Source organism: Podarcis pityusensis (genome assembly GCF_964106645.2).
Source record: "Podarcis pityusensis genome assembly, chromosome: 2".
NCBI classification, from domain to species: Eukaryota; Metazoa; Chordata; class Lepidosauria; order Squamata; family Lacertidae; genus Podarcis; species Podarcis pityusensis.
The window spans coordinates 31,074,845-31,089,303 of NC_138029.1; the positions used below are offsets into that span (position 1 = coordinate 31,074,845).

At 46.5% G+C, this 14,459-nt stretch overlaps 1 protein-coding gene across 2 annotated transcripts in view; it reads left to right on the forward strand.

The window, feature by feature from the left end:
* RBFOX3 (RNA binding fox-1 homolog 3) overlaps positions 1–14,459 on the forward strand; it is a 354,326-nt gene that overhangs the window by 259,462 nt on the left and 80,405 nt on the right. The window contains exon 3 of one of the 2 annotated variants that reach the window (XM_080993926.1): positions 1,324–1,373. The exons of the other annotated variant lie outside the window; for it this stretch is intronic. The gene's annotated coding sequence lies outside the window, so the exon portion shown is untranslated. The remainder of the gene's footprint in view (positions 1–1,323; positions 1,374–14,459) is intronic. 2 annotated transcript variants of the gene reach the window in all.

Sequence of the window (14,459 nt, forward strand, 5' to 3'; positions counted from 1 at the left end):
TGTTCTCAGCAACAATTTGCAAAGAGGACCTTCTCCCAAAGCAACTGTAGCTCTGAGGAAGCAAAACTCCAGAGCTCAGGAGCAGATGCAAAGGATTTGTTGCTCCAGTAAAGCCTGTTCATATGTTTGTGCTTCAGCTGGGAGCACATCGCTTCCAAAAACTAATCCATTCGCTTAATTTGTACTTGTATCTCCCTTCGGCACAGAGGTGTTCACAGAGTTGCATGGATTGCAAGAAGCAGAAAACTAGAGGGCAGGGCTGGCCCACCCCACCCATGAGGCAAGTTGAGGCAGTTGCCTCAGGCAGCAGGAAACACAGGGGCAGCAGATCCCGATGTAGCTCTTCGTCTCCCCCCCCCCCCCCGTTCCTAATGTAGATCTTCACTCACCCTTTCTTCCCTGGAAGGCAGGGGAGTGCCATTTTGTGGTTCACCTCAGGTGCCAAAATGTCTTGGGCCGGCCCTGCCTGAGATGCATAGAGCACTTTGTTAGCATTCCTCAGTCAAGATGCTTAACTTCTATGCCTTCCTTTAGATCTGAAGTTCCCTTATTGCCCCCGGCCTTGCTTCCCACCCAAATAACTGATTTGTAATGACTGATTTCAACTAGAAAACAGCCTTTTGACGAGAATCGGCATTTACGTATGGCATGGCTGAGTTGTTGTGAGAGGGAATTGGGGGCATCGGAAGCAGCAGTGCACAGGCATGGCCTCAAGATGGCTTGGGACTGCTTATGGTCATGAGGATATTAGCACATGGGAAACTTGAGCCTTTAACACAGTGTTTCCCAAACTTGGGACTCCAGCTGTGTGTTTTTTGTTTTTTTGTACTACAGTTCCCATCATCCCTGACCACTGGTTCTGCTAGCTAGGGATGATGGGAGTTGTAGTCCAAAAACAGCTGGAGACTGCTTTAACATAAAAGAACAAAACAAAGCATTGTATCTTCTGGGTAAGTAAACGGCCTACCACAGCTTAGCTTTGCAGCAGTGTGGTTGTGAAATTAAATGGCTCCTCTGAGCTCATTCAGGAAAAAAATGTAGGATCATGCATTTGTAATAAAGAGGTTTAAACCAGAACACGGCAGGCTTCATTCAGTGCCCTCTGACCAGCAGCTGGCTCCTTGGTTGACTTGTACAAACAGGAGCATGGATCATATTGCCGCTCTGTTTCTGAAGCCTGGGCAGGTTTCCGGAATCTCCTAGGAAGATAATAACGCATGTTCGGAAAGAATGTTGCCAGTCAGCAAGCAAATGGCATCGACCGTGGGTGTGTTAGCCATAACAATAATTGATTTCAATTCTTCCTTCTCTTCCCTTTCTTAGAGAGCCCAAAGTGACTGAGCACCACGGGGGAAGCTTGGCTGATTCCAAAGGTAACACAAGAACTTCCTTTCCTTGACACAGAAGCCTGGGGGTGGGGGGAGAAGGAGAGGCTGTTGAGGGGAGGCCCCCTCTTCACCCAAGTGTGAGTCTAGGGACCACTTTGGTTTGCTCAGGCATAATTCACTTAGGAAAGGCATAAGATGACAAGATCATTGTTCTCTAGCAGATGCACACAGGAGAAAGGTCCACGTAGGTTCATATTTAATCTCAAAAGAGAAGAGCGTTTGGTCAGGTGCCATCTGCTGAATCCGCTAAATCTTATCTACAGTGCTAGTATCCCAGAGCCTGGAAGTGAAGCTAACACTTGGTAATGTTGTGGTGGTAGTAAATTAATGATGATAATTGATCATCGTTGTCTTCGTCTTCATCATTGCTTCCAGATGACTTGTTCATTGAGCATTCATCCTGCTTTGCTTATTTGTAGGGAGATTAGAAAACGGCAGCTATTTTTTGAGCATTTACTTGAGTTGGTTTGCAGCGAGGTTAGATGTTGTTGTTGTTTAGTCGTTTAGTCGTGTCTGACTCTTCGTGACCCCATGGACCAGAGCACACCAGGCACTCCTGTCTTCCACTGCCTCCCGCAGTTTGGTCATACTCATGTTTGTAGCTTTGAGGACACTGTCCAACCATCTCGTCCTCTGTCGTCCCCTTCTCCTTGTGCCCTCCATCTTTCCCAACATCAGGGTCTTTTCCAGGGAGTCTTCTCTTCTCATGAGGTGGCCAAAGTATTGGAGCCTCAGCTTCACGATCTGTCCTTCCAGTGAGCACTCAGGGCTGATTTCCTTCAGAATGGATGCGTTTGATCTTCTTGCAGTCCATGGGACTCTCAAGAGTCTCCTCCAGCACCATAATTCAAAAGCATCAATTCTTCGGCGATCAGCCTTCTTTATGGTCCAGCTCTCACTTCCATATATCACTACCGGGAAAACCATGGCTTTAACTATACGGACCTTTGTTGGCAAGGTGATGTCTTAGATGAGGCTGCTTAAAAGCAAGTGTCATCCCACATTTTCCAGTGCACTTTCCAATCACTTTCCTTACCGCAAAAAGTCAAAAAATTTTGGGATGCGAGTTTGTTGCACGAGAGTTCCTACTTAACTATAAATGTGCAAACTGAATTTGCTGGTGTGTGGTTGAATCCCACGCAAATTAGTGACAATCTGGAAGCACCTATTAATAATAATTGATGTAAGGTAGACCTGTGTTGTTAGGTATACTTGTATCACAAATGAGGACTGAGGAATGGCTGTCTGAAGTCACCTAAGTGAGTTCACGACTGAGATGGGGTTTGACTCATGGGCTTCCTGGCTCATAGCTTAAAAATGTATGTAGCTACAACGCCAGATCAGTCTTTGGAAAATGAGGAGGGATTAAACTCACTCAATATTTTTGCTGGTACTTTTAAGATAAATGACGCATGAGTCACATTAGCACCATAGGGCTTTCCCCTCTCTTCTCCTCACTCCCACATGCCTCCCACATTCCCCAAAACAACTTGGTGGGGGTCAGGAGATACCCCCCCCCAAGGAAGGAGAGGGGAGATGGTTCCATCTGATAAGCAGACATGCTTGCGCCGACAGAACCATCTCCTAAGCTCCAATTTGAATTCCATAGTATGCGTTTTGAAATGTTTTGTGAAATGGATTTGTGTTCTTAAATGTTGTAGCCGCTTTGTGGTGGATTTCTTCAAAAAGCAATGTATAAATCTCACAAACAAACAAATAACGGCTCAGGATCATAGGCTGCCCACCACTTCATTACACTGGTAGTCATCCCCAAGATCTACCAGAGTGGTAGAGATGAGATGTGTGGCTTCACTTTTGCTTTGTTTTAAAGTGGATAGTTGAGAATTATGATGATGGTGATGATTATTATATTACTTCTATTTAATCATTTCAGTAATTCTACAACCACCCCATAGGGTAGGCTAGGATTGTTCTTATTACTACTACTATATAAGCTCTTGGGAGAGGTTGAGAATAACAGCTTGTCCAAGGTCAACTAATGTATTCATGGCAGAGGCAAGATTTCTACTAGAGCAAGCATTGCCAGCCTGGTGCCCTCTTGGCACTTTCAGCTCCCATCAGCCCCAGCCAATGTTCCGAAATGATGAGTACAGTAGTTCAAAATCTGAATGGCACCACTACTCCCCAGTTCCCAATCCATACTCTGATGCCGCACAGTTACACAAGGCAGTTGTGTAAGTCCTTCTCCTTCTCCCAGTCATGTAAAACATCAGACGCAGTATTCTTGCACTCTGAATTTCCTCACCCCAGCTCTAAGACATTGGCAAATGTTTATAAGGCGTGCACTTACCACAGAGTCTGCAGCGCGCCCAAGCCTTGTTCTCCTAGAGGTGCCAGAACTGAGTTCTAGTGGGTTCCAGTTGCAAAAAAGCCCTGGCCCTCAGCATCTCCACAACTGTACCAGAGTTCCTTATTACAGTCACATAACCACCCCAACTATGACTGCACAAACATGAACAGCAGAGCCCTGTGGGAGGTTAGCTCTGGGGCAAAGTACCCTGGAGAAGCTGAGGAGCTTGCTCTAGGTCTGTAGCAAAACTCGATTCATTTGCTAGTTTAGCGTGAGCCTGATCTTTTGATTGGCACCATTCAGGGTCGTTAACCAAGATGACAGTCCAGCCTGGTGCCAAACAGGTGTGTGCGATTTCCTAGTGTGTTAATTGCAGATGGATTGTGTGTGTTCATGTTGGACAAAGTCATTTATCACTGTGCCACGTTCTTGCTGGAGTTATTCATGCCCCAAAAAGTACACAGCCTGAGAAGCCTGTGCCCAAGGATGGAGAATGGGGGCAAGAGACACACACGTGCCACAGAGGCTCAGGCTTTGGTGCCACTGGGACAGTCATCACTGAGCAGTCAAGGTCTTGGCTTGTAAGCACCCAGCTGTCAGTAACTGCCCTGCCTTCCATGCAGAACACCAGCATCCTTCTGACATTGTAGCTGATGGCGGGGTTAATGTCAGCCCCTGATCCGTAATTTAGGAAGGGCAAGAATAGCTATTCACTGGGCTGAACTCTGGAGAATTGCACACTGGGGTATAATCCAATAATGTAAAACAGCAGCTGTGCCATAGACCAATCAAATCATTGTATGAATTAACGGAGAAGCAAATCAAAGGCTACGCAGCAGAGCACTTGGCTTGATGATTGTATTCCCCAAAGGACCAGGCCCTCTCCCCCTTGGAGAGATTTAAAGGGAGAAGTGGGGTTTAACAGGTGCAAGTCCCCCATCGCCATCATGCTGTGTTGGGGGTGGGCAGAGCTGTGCCAATGGGATATGTGAAATCTTAAAGGGATAGAAGCCCCTTTCCTTTTTTAGAGTCTCACCCTCCTGTCTGAAGCTCACGGTTCAAGTCTTCTTCACATGTGCATATAAGAGGCAGGTTGGGGGGGGCGCCTTCACTCCTCCTGGGCTTGGCAGGAGCAGCAGAAATTCAGTGCACTTGAGCGGGACATTGTGTATGCTATTGGGAAAATCAGGTGGGGCTTCATTCCTGTCACTTAAGGCATTTTGTACCGTTTCTGGGGTGGGTATCCTGCCCTGTTTAATCTCCTAAATGGCCTTGGTCCTGTATACCTGAAGGAGCGTCTCCATCCCCATCGTTCAGCCCGGACACTGAGATCCAGCGCCAAGGACCTTCTGGCGGTTCCCTCATTGTGAGAAGTGAGGTTACAGGGAACCAGACAGAGGGCCTTCTCAGTAGTGGTGTCGGCCCTGTGGAACACCCTCCCATCAGATGTCAAGGAAATAAACAGCTATCTTATTTTTAAAAGACATCTGAAGGCAGCCTTGTTTAGGGAAGTTTTAATATTTAATGCTGTATTGTTTTTAACACTCGATTGGGAGCCTCCCAGAGTGGCTGGGGAAACTCAGCCAGATGGGTGGGGTATAAATAATAAATTATTATTATATTATTATTATTATTATTATTATTATTATTATTATTATTTCCCTTCCTTGTTGATAGAAGAATAATGTGGCCTGATGTCCAAATACATTAGCTTGGCGTTCTAGGGACAATGGAATCATGCAAGGCCCCAGTGCTCAGCTTGCTCACCGTCAGGGCAGATGGAGCTAAATGTTGCACAGATGAAGTTGATGCTGCTCCATTTCTGTGTCTTCTTTCTTCCTGTTAGCATCTCATATAACAGGCATAGGCAAACTCAACCCTCCAGATGTTTTTGGCCTACAACTCCCATGATCCCTACCTAACAGGACCAGTGGTCAGGGATGATGGGAATTGTAGTCCCAAAACATCTGGAGGGCCGAGTTTGCCTATGCCTGTCATATAGCATAATGCATGTTGCAGTGTCCTTATGCAATGCATTTTGTGGTCACTAGCAGCCAGCAATGAGAAGGCAGGTAAACTCATGGTGTGGTGTCACAATGAAGGGCGGAAAGGGAGGTGGTGCATTTTGTAGCATCTAGTCCTGCTCTTGGGCCATCAGGAGAAGCTGGAAACTGGGCTTCCCTGTCTCTGCACTGCCGAGAGTTCAGCCTCCATGTTCTGATTTGGAGGAATGTCTTGGGCATGAGGTTGCTAACAGTAGAGGGCACCGTGGCACACAAGAGGCCATTTGGGTGCTGATGTACAGCTCCCACTAACCTTTCTTGGGTCCTTCTGGCATGCAACTGCCCCTGAGTCTGAAGCCCTTGCATACTCCAAGAGCTTAGCGTGGATTGAACAATATGGGCAAAGCACAGGAGAGTTAGCCAGTACTCTGCAGCCTTTGATGCCCAGGTAACCCCATTTCCCGCCTCATAGCCATAATCAGAAACCCCAGCCTAGTAGAGAGATGTGCTCTCCCCATCAGCGATAAAACGAACACCCTGTTTGGGTGGGAAGCCTCGCAAAACCTCCCTGCAGCTGTGAGCATGGCACCAACAAAATTAGCAAGAAGATACAAGATCAGGTCCTTTCGGAAATCAGCTTAGCTAGCAAGCTTTTTGGGACACAGACTTCCCCGCACAGTTGACACAACGAGTGTCTGATTTTAGTTAGGCCTCGAGGCCTTTATTTTCTATAACCTTGGAGTTGGGAGAACTGAATCTCTTGTCAGCCTGGAGGCTCGCTGCCCTTTAAAACAGGGGCTGTCTGTGTCACCAGCTGCCCTTGTCCTCCTTAATCACGGCAAGACCTGCTTATGGTAACAAGCCAAGGGCCAGAGAGCAGCAAGAATGCCTGGAGGCTCGGCACCAGCAGGGAGGAAGCTGGCACCTCACAGGTTAATTACATGAGCGGCCAGTTTCCTTATTGACAGGGTAGCTTGGAAAATGCTGAGGCAGGACATACACTGCAGAGTGTCAGAGCGGCGGGAGCCTCCGCTCCCAGCTGCCTCTCTCTTTCTCTCTCTCTCTCTTTCTCTCTCTCTCACACACACACACAAACACACACATACATAACACGCATCCCCACAGCACAGAGCCTCCACCCCCACCCATCCCATCCACGGCAACCTGTCAAGTGAGCCCGCTTGTCCGTGAGCTGAGGCACCTCTTCTCTCACATCCGGCCAGCAAACCCTGTGCTGCCAGCCAGCCAGCCTGCCCGCCCGCCTGCCCGCCCTGCTCCAGGAGCTCTGTGGGAAGAACAGGTCTGGCTTGCTTCCCTCCCTTTTCCCTCCAAGGGGCTGGTGTTTTCGTGGTTAACCCCACAGAAAACCCAAGCTCCTCTTGTCAGGGTCTTGCTCCCTCGTCTCAGCTGCCGCCCTCCTGGAAGCTGCCAAACCCCCAACCCCCACCTGCGATTCCTTCACCAAGTTGGCACGTCATTTGCCCATGGCAGTCTCCGAGGAGGCACGCGGTGGCCTGCATCTGGTGTCAACGGGACCGCGCCTGTGAAAGGAGGGAACCCCGGTCAGCATCCCAGGACGGAGAGAGCCAGGGGTCTGGGGAGACACCCAGCGGCCTGGGCCGGACCACCTCTCTGTGGCTCTGTGGACATCCCGGCTGCCAGCATGATGATGTATTTCTGGGTAGGTCCCTGCTTTGGGCGAGTCCCGGTTGCCTCGTTTATGTGTTGTTGCTAGTTTCCAGAGTTTTGCTGGCTGTTTGGAGGTGGGTGTTGGCAAGCAAGGGGTTTTGCTACTTCCTCATTGGCTGGTGGGAATGGGCCTTTGCATTTATTTTCCTGTTCCACCCCCCTCCCCAATTCTAGGGTTTTGCTATGAGCTCTGGATGGACTCTTGGTTAATCTGTCCAGAGGATATTGTTCAAAGTGTTGTTGTTAGCAAGGTGAATTCTCTGGTTTTTGTGCTTAAAAGGCCACTAAGGGGCCAGGGCCTAACTGAAGGAATGTGGCCCTGCAGGATTCTTTGGCACCTTGTCTCTCCACCCTGTTCTTCTCTGGAATCACAGCCGATGGCAGCTGAAGCAGTAGATCTCTGTCGGCCGGGCAAGAGCCAACTCTATTTGTACGTATTACTTGGAAAAGTGGAATATGCTGGAATTACAGGTGAACCATCGCCTGCTGTCCTGGGAGTGTGTCTTGTGAGTGGAGGTTAGGACAACTTACAGGATCTTTCAGCAGCCCTGCCACTTACTTCCCTGTACCTTTCGTTATCATTGTGCCTGAATTCCCGACAGATTAGTCCGCACGGAATGAAATCTGAGGCCCCCTAATTCATTGTGTGTTCTGTTCCAAGCAGAACTCCGTGTCTTCTCCGGCTTTCTCTTCTGCACCACTGCCCTCATGCAAAACTGGAATACGTGCAGTGCAAAGGGGGCAGTCTGCCACTGAAAAAAAGGTACCGAGCAGCTGGATTATATGTGGAAAGGGCCTCTCTGAGCGCTAGTCCTTTAAGCCGTCAGCATCCTCCTTTTAAATCTACAGGATACTACTGAACGCTCAGCCAGGTGAAGAAGGAAACAATTATGAAACCCAAGAGTACACTTCAGCCTTGACTGCACGTTATCAGGGTGAATGAGGGCCTGGCTGAGAATGGAGTGTAGATTGAAGATGAATGGACCTTAGTACCCCAGTGGCAGGTGTTAACTTGTCTTAACATTTCCTGAGAAAGTCAACGCCTTATTCCAAGAGCTTTGTTTGAGGTGTTTCTCTATCTATGCTTGGCAGTTCCAAATTCTTATGAGAGTACTGTGTGGAAGGAAGCTGCTGTCCTTTCCTCTTCCCCCAACTTATTGCCCAGGCAAACTAGAGTGTTTGATTTTACGTTTCTGTGGTCCAGCTCAGTAGCAGGGTGCTTCCAGATGAGCTGTTTATTGAGTGTTGATCCTGATTTGTTTGAGGGACGACTATTGAAAGTGTCACCCCACACTTTCCTGTATATTTCCCCATCACTTTCCTTATTGCTAAAAGTCCAATCTTTTGAGGAAGTGGGGTTTGCTCAAGACTCCCCAAACCGCTGTAATTGCAGGGCAAAACAGTAACCGTCTGGAAGAACCTGCAGTCAAGGCAGTAGGGTTAGATCTTGAACAAGAATCAATAATTATTTGTAAGACTTTGTTTCACTTGCCTCCCAGCATCTTTTCGTCTTAACGCTAATCAATGGGGGGAAAATTAAATTTGCATATAGATTTAGATGAATTAGCATATGCAGATGATTAGTATCTAAAGGAGGGGTGTTTTTCGCTATGGCAGGCGGTAACTGGCAGTGACCAACAAGAAATGGCTTTTGAGGTTGCTCGATAAAAATATCAAACCAGTGTGTGTGGCTGATACCGCAAAGGTAGATTCCATTCTGGGGAGCCCTAGAAAATGAATCGAAAACAAAACTGCCAATATGATAAAGCATTTATCCAAATATGTAGTGCGACTGCACTTGAAATGCTGTTTGGTCGTCACACCTCAAATAAGACTTAATGTAGGACTGGAAAAGGTGCAGAAGAGGGCAACCAAAATGATTGCTAGAGCAACTCCCCTTAAGAGGAAAGTTTACAACATTAGGGTATTTTAATTTAGAAAGAAAGGCAAGCAAAGCGGGACATAATAGAAGATTTTACATGGTGCAGAGAAAGTGGAAACAGAGAAGCTTCTCTTGCTCTCAAAATGCTAGAACTCAGGGACATGCAGTGAAGCTGAAAATCGGAAAATCACAGAACTCATAGTTATGCTATGAGATTCAATCTCACAGGAGTCAGTGATAGCCACCTACTTAGATGACTTTGAAAGAGCGTTAGATGAATTCATGAAGGATAAGGCTACCAATAGCTACTAAGCATGACGGCTGTATGTTTACCTTCAGTATTAGAGGCCACATAAATCTGAATACAATTCTGCTGGAGAACAATGGGATGGGGCTGTTGTGTTCTGGTCCTTCGAGCTTCCCACAGACATCTGGTTGGCCACAGTGAGAGCACAATGCTGAACTAGTTGGATCTGTGGTCTGATCCTGCGGGGCTCTTCTTACATACTAGCTGTATGACATTTGTTTAAGCGACTTCAGCGAAATGAATCTGAATTTCTGTTTCACTTCAAATGGTACTTGTAGACCCAAACTAGGAAAGGTCATCATACACTAACCCTTTGCTGTAGGAAACTTTGCCCTCCGATATCCAGGCTAGGTTCAAAGCAGTCTTCATCAGTCTTCATCCAGCCTTTTGGACTGCACTGCAACTCTCATCAGCAACAGCAAGCTGCCTGGGTCTGATGGGAGTTGTAGCCTAAAATATCGGAAGGGCACCAGCTTGGCAAATCTACTTTAAAAGATGGGGCCACGAAATGCATTTGCAGTCCAAGAGAATGACCAGCACTATTGCTGCCCAGTCCCTGAACACGTGAGCCTGACTCACAGTTTCCCTGGCTGGCTGGAATAACACTTGCAAAAAAAAAAATGGCAATTGGACTGTGAAAGTGCAATATGAATTAAGAATGGTAATGGAGCATGTGCAAAGAAGACTGGAAAAGGCAGTCCCTGCCTAGGCTTGGTAACAGCATTCTAATGAATAGAAGTGGCTTGTGTGCTTTTGAAAAATGGGTGTTCTCATAGGCCCAATTTAAAAGAAAAGGGGGGGGGAGCTGCCATCTGATTCACAACAATTTTCTTACCCTGTACAAACAATGCTGGACCTTCCTCTCCAAGCTTGTGTATTCAAGGCTAATATGTGATCCATGTATACAGCTATAACTGGCAGCACCTTCCACTATCTCAGCAGCTGAAACAACCACAGGAATTATATTTGAAGGTACTGGGGATTACAGTCGTACCTTGGATCTCAAATGCCTTGGCTCCAGAACAAATTGGCTCACGACTGATCGAATCCTGCAAGTGAGTGTTCTGGTTTTCGAAGGTAGCACACTTTTTGATCAGTGATGAAAATGAGAGACAGAGAGATCTTTCTACAAAGAAGGATTGCAAGATGCCCCTCAGGGCTGATTCTCACTTTGCATTTTATACTCAGGTATGCATGCACAGAATTAGCCACATGTCTAAAAAGCTCAGTAGTGAGAGGCAGGAAAGATCAACCCACAGCTTCTGAACTTTAAAAAAGTATTTTGACTATACATATGTCCATTTCTTACCCTTGATATGTTATGCATATGTTAGTTATGAACAAAACATAAGGCAAGACTTTTCCTTTATTTATTATAAAACTTCATTGGCAATGTGAATTCCCAAAAGTCCTTTATTTTTTCATCTTGGTGGACTGTTATAGGTCCTTGGGTCCGATATGATTTTCCCTAGGAGTTTAGGAATGAAGCTGAGCTGTGGATAGGGACAGGTTCTCTCAGCTAGCTGAATGGGATTGGACAGTATGGTTTAAAAAGCTGTGAGTAATTCTGATGATATATAGGATAATCAGCGTCAGAAATCCCTTCTCCCCCTGTGCTCTTCCCTGACAAGCCATGGACCAGAGGAACAATCAGGTGCATTGTACGGGCCCATGACAAAAATGCATAAATGTATAGAACGTCTCTGGGCAAGTTAGGGTTGCTTTCAGGAAACCCACTTATTGAGCTTCCATCCTGATTGGTTTGCTCAAAGCTTGTAGGGAGGTTAGACAAAGCCAGCTATTGAGCGTTGGTTATACAACACCCCATCAAGCAATCATTGCCCCATACTTTTCAGTGCATTTTCCCGCTTATTGCAAGAAGTCCAGCTTTGCAAAAGAGGCCTAAATCCACCTTGACTGTTCAGTTTGAATTTGCTGCCATGTGATTGAATCCCATGGCGAAAGAACAACAGTCTGGAAGCACCTTTAGATGGCAGGAGGAAGGGCACCTAGCCAGCACACAAACACACCTAGGTGAGTGAAGGGGCAGGAGATCTGAAGCCCAGCCCAGAGACTTGGAGCTCAGGTCCCCTGAGCCGTCCCCTAACAACACATTGGACGGCAGGGTTAGGAAGGTGGGTGATTGTTTCAGCTACTCAGGAACCCCAGGCTTGGCCAGACCCTCAGGGACTGATTCAGTGAAAGCCAATGGCTTCGAACTGTAGTATGGCTAACTTACAACATTTTCTCCAGGGTGGTGCAGATCTTCTTGCAGCTGGGTTATAAGCGCAAATAACTGCAAGTGGCCTGCATCAAGAGAAGGGAGCTGGCAGCAGGTCTCTTCTCCTTTATGGCAAAACAAAATGAGGAGACAGACAGATTATTATTATTATTTAATCATGGAAAAGGAGAAGCTGTCATCCATGAACCCAGTCCCTTACCTCTTACCTCTCATACAGGTAGACTGCTCCCATGAGCAATTATGTGTCTGGGTAAGCCTGTTGAATTAGCACCTGCACCACCAGCTCTGATTCCAAGCCGATTACGGAACTACAGCCGTTTGGCTGTTGTTTGGCAGCTGTTGCTATCTGTGGTCACCATTGACCACAGTGCCTAGGACATTCTGCAGCAAATAGCTAAGGAACTATCCCTTTTATAATGATAACAGCAGAGATCTGAACATCTCCACAAACCAAAGCTGGGTGTCAGAGTGGTACGGCAATAAAAGAGATGAGAAAGCAGAAAGGGACGTGCTTAGAAATGAGTTGAGGTGTGCAGGAAGTCGGGTGCAACAAGTGGTGATCTTGAATTACCCTTTGACTCAAATCAAAACGCCTTTGACGTGACCGTGCAAGGAGTGGTGCCGTCAGGACTAGATTTTGAAGAGAAGGGAGCTGAACTTGCAGGAGAGCCACGCAACGCAGCATTATTTTGAAGTAATGCTCCCCGTATAAGACAGCTCACAAGGCCATTAAGTCCACTGTTTAAAATTACCCCGTGCTGTGCGTATCTCCTTGTGGTCGTTGCAGAACGCAGTCCTGCAGTGCCAGCCTCAACCCCCTCCACCCCTAGGTTTCCTCCGCTACCATCCCACTTCCAATAGGCATTCCTGCATTGCCTCAGAGCTTGATTTGTGCTCAGTATATTCTCCTGAAATGTTTCCCGGAGCTTGGTTCTCATTTAGGATCACAACCAGTCCTTGCAAGTACATTTGCACAGACAATACATAGTCAGAGGTGATTCAGCCTGTGCTTGTCTCCAATTAGCCAGAGCCTTGACACTAACCACTTCACTACAAAAAAAATATATATTATTATTTAATGAAAGGGTTACGGATAGGAAACCATTCTTCCACTGCTTTGCTGATGAAAGCACACACGCAAAAAGTGGCTTATTTAACTACTTGGCTCATGAGAACCACCAAATGTTGAAAGTTGCTTTGAGTATATGTATTGGATCTGTCTTTCTCTGACTGATGTGAGAGAAGGTTCTGCACAAGTATCCCAGTTCAATTACCGGAACATAAGTGGCGGGGAGGAAATGGGAGTAAAAAGTGAGGGTGAAACCTAGGAATTTTTCAGTGGGTTTGGCTGCAAGCTGGCTGTTCACAGCACCAGAGGCCAAGCTTCGAAAATTAGTAGCATGTGTTCTTCACTGTTTAAATTTTCTGAGATTTCCCTTGTTGTTAGATGGAGGCATCGAATCTAAGGTTTTTAAGGCCCAAGTGCTAGGAACTCTAGCTATTATCTGGGTAGGAGCAGAGGGACCGCAAGGCAAGAAGGGGCTGAAGCCATTGGTTTGAGTCCTACCCAAAGCAAGAGAAGCTTGCTCCATCTTCCATGTGACAGCCCTTCAGATATTTGAAGATGGCTATTATATCTCCTCTCAGTCCTCTTTTCCAGCTAAATTTTCCCAACTCACTCAACCGCTCCTCATAAGGTTTGTTTACAGACCCTTGATCATCTTGATTGCCCTCCTCTGCACATGTTCCATTTGTCAACATCCTTCTTAAATTGTGGTGCCCAGAACTGGACACAATATTTCAGGTGTGGTCTGACCAAGGCAAAATAGAGTGGTACCAATACAACCTTTGATCTTTTGGGGGGGAGGGGGCTGGGAAATGTGTTTCAAATGCACTTTAAATGTATGGTGTGTACACAGCCTCTATTACTCAGTTATTGTGAGTAAGCCTTTCCTAAGGGGGTGCTTCTGTTTCTTGTCACACAAACCATAATCTCCATGGCAGTTGTGAGTTTTGTGTGGGTGATGGTTGCTGAAATGTTGTGGCCATCTAACAGAGCATTCCTGCAGTTCTACTAGTGGCACAATATCTCCCTGCACAACCTATTTTGTTTATAGTTGCTGTTATTGCTGTTTCCTTAGAGGCGAAGCCATCTTCCACTCTACAACTCAAACTCAAATATGCTAAAGGGCTTGTCTAGCCCTCTGCAGTGCAACCCTGTTCATGCCCGCTCAGAATTAAATCCCATTAAGTTTAATGGAACTTACTCCCAGATAAGTGTGCATAAGACTGCAGCTATGGCAAACACAAACTGAGCCAAAGACCAGCGTTGTTATCTCTTACATGTATTCATACTCCTGCAGCAAAGCACCCCTCCTCCATTCCACAGGCTTCTTTCCTTTTTCCTTCTTCAAAAGCTGTGCATTTTCCTTTTTGTAGTCACCCCAACTGCTTGCCCCGCCACCAAGAAGAGCCTTGTTAATTACTTTTCCATGATTTTTGCAAGTAGAAGTGAAATTTGCAATATTTTGCAACAAGGCACCTCTCCCATCTATAGCAGGTTCTAAAGGCTTAAAGGAAGATGATGGAGAGAGAGAGAGATGCATATTCTTTAGTATTTGCTTCAGAAATTGAGGG